Source organism: Rhipicephalus sanguineus, chromosome 3 (assembly GCF_013339695.2).
Source record: "Rhipicephalus sanguineus isolate Rsan-2018 chromosome 3, BIME_Rsan_1.4, whole genome shotgun sequence".
Lineage (NCBI taxonomy): Eukaryota > Metazoa > Arthropoda > Arachnida > Ixodida > Ixodidae > Rhipicephalus > Rhipicephalus sanguineus.
The window spans coordinates 129,579,077-129,581,555 of NC_051178.1; positions in this window are offsets into that span (position 1 = coordinate 129,579,077).

Below are 2,479 nucleotides of genomic sequence, written 5' to 3' on the forward strand. Positions count from 1 at the left end.
GGCATAAGCGGAAGGTCAGAGAGGGCGGAGAAGACTATTGGATGCCAGCGATGGAAAAGAAGCCGGCTCTGAGTAACTACCGAAAAGGAAAAAACGAAATAAGGAGGGAAAGGTTTTTATGATAATTCAAGGGGAAGCGCTTTACTGTTTGAAGCAAGGTCGGCTGCCTTAGAACGCGTAGTTATAAAGCGAGATTCAGTAACGAAGAAGAACAATGTACATGCTGCGGGGGAACTAAGGAAACGATGGAACATGTACTGATTGAATGTGGCGATATTCACCCAGGTATACGTGTGGGCACGAGTCTACATGAAGCCTTGGGTTTTAGGGACAACAACGGAAAGCTGAACACGCCCGCGATAGAAATAAGTAAGAGACGGTTAGAGTATTGGTGGCAGAAAAGTAGAGATAAGTACAAAAATAATAATTGGGGGAAAAAAGGTTATTCTGTCTTAAGAGGCAGGAGAATGGACTGTGAATTTATATTTTTTGTTATAATAACATAGATTTAATCAATGTAGATAAGGCATTAGGACAACATGAAACAAGGAAGCTTTTTTCTTTTTTTTTTCTTTTTTTATCCTTCGAGCCTGGTGGCAGACATGTCACCGCCCCGTTATAAAGGGGACGCTCATAGCATCCATCCATCCATCCATCCCCTATTACCAAACGAATGTCAGACGTGAAACAGACAAGCCATAGAAATTACAGTAAATCAAGCTTTTGCCAGAGGCTGATTTAATAAAAAGCTGCAAATCACCACGCATTAGCCCGACGTACTGTTATGTACAATAAAAAATATATGTATGGATTCGAATTGGGTAAAGTACGAGACGCAGTGGAATCAGAAATAAAGGACTGCGCAGTAGAACAAGTTCTGTACAGGACGCGGAATACCGCATTGTGAACGGTCGAATGACAGAGCTTTCGTTGGTCAAATTCAACAAACGTACGTTTTTGTTGATTACGGCACTGTTTTTTAAAGACCCGAGGAGTCTTGAAAATGTCTTGACGTTACAATGCCACAATGAGGTATTATAATTGACAAGAGTATGAAGTTGGGCATGTTGGTAATGCATAACTGATCACGTAGCGCAAAATTTGACACAGGACAAGAGATGGGGACGAAGACGAGCGCTTACTTCCAACAAGGTTTATCTCGAGGAGCGTACACATATATATACTCTCGAAATGCGAAAAACAAACAAATCATTCAAGAAGTTCACAATTGCCATGCGCGAAAATCTTACATTCTCAGGAAAAACAATTCTTTTTGACAAAGCACGAGAGAGGGAGTGCTAATGCAGTTCAGCCCTAATCTACAAATCCTCTCTGCCTCGATAATTTCCCTTGTCGTTTTATTTCTGTTTTTTCCTACGATAATGGTGTCATGAAAAATCCCGTTCGTCACATGCACAGCAAATGCAATCTATCAGATACCTCTTTCATGCGGCAAGAAGTATATAGGACAAACTGGCCGCTGTATTAATGACCGGCTCCGGGAACATGCTTGTAATGTCAAGAATGGTCGTGATGGTTTCCTGGCATTGCACTGCAGCACGTGTGGTTGCAAACCGCTTTTTCATGACACCATTATCGTAGGAAAAAACAGAAATAAAACGACAAGGGAAATTATCGAGGCAGAGAGGATTTGTAGATTAGGGCTGAACTGCATCAGCACTCTCTCTCTCGGGCTTTGTCAAAAAGAATTGTTTTTCCTGAGAATGTAAGATTTTCGCGCATGGCAATTGTGAACTTCTTGAATGATTTGTTTGTTTTTCGCATTTCGAGAGTATATATATGTGTACGCTCCTCGAAATAAACCTTGTTGGAAGTAAGCGCTCGTCTTCGTCCCCCTCTCTTGTCCTGTGTCAAATTTTGCGCTACGTGATCAGTTAGGTATTATAACGACAGTGTATGCAGCTATACTGAGAATACGTGCGAGGAAACGTTATGGTCTTGGTTTTTTCGTTTCTAAATTAGATAATATTCCTTATCGCGGGAGGTATACCCGTGGAACACGCGAATTCCTACCTATCCCTACGGTAATCCTTAACGCGTTCAAAATCTTCGCTGACGTCGGAGTAAAATGCCGCCGGTGACCATTTTCGCCTTGATGGAGGCACCATACCGAGGATCGTTCTTAAACGTTGATATAAACTGACCAATAAAAAGTGAACCGTCTTTCAACGGTATTTATTTATGGATAGTCCGATGTCTTGTACACGCTCCTTTATTTAAAACGTGTGAAAAATGATCGTACAGAAAGCAAGAGAAACAGAGACGTTCACTGTTTACTTCAAGAGAATTTTGCACCAGCAGTACTGGATGATTGACTATGACGGGCACAGAATCTCTCCGGCTGGCCGAAGACGCCGCCAAGACCCAAGGTCTGGCCGCCGTCTGAGGAAGGGGGGCTCCGGTAGGGCTAGTCTCCCGGCCACCGCCTCCCTTGACCCCAGCAAGGACACAAATAAAG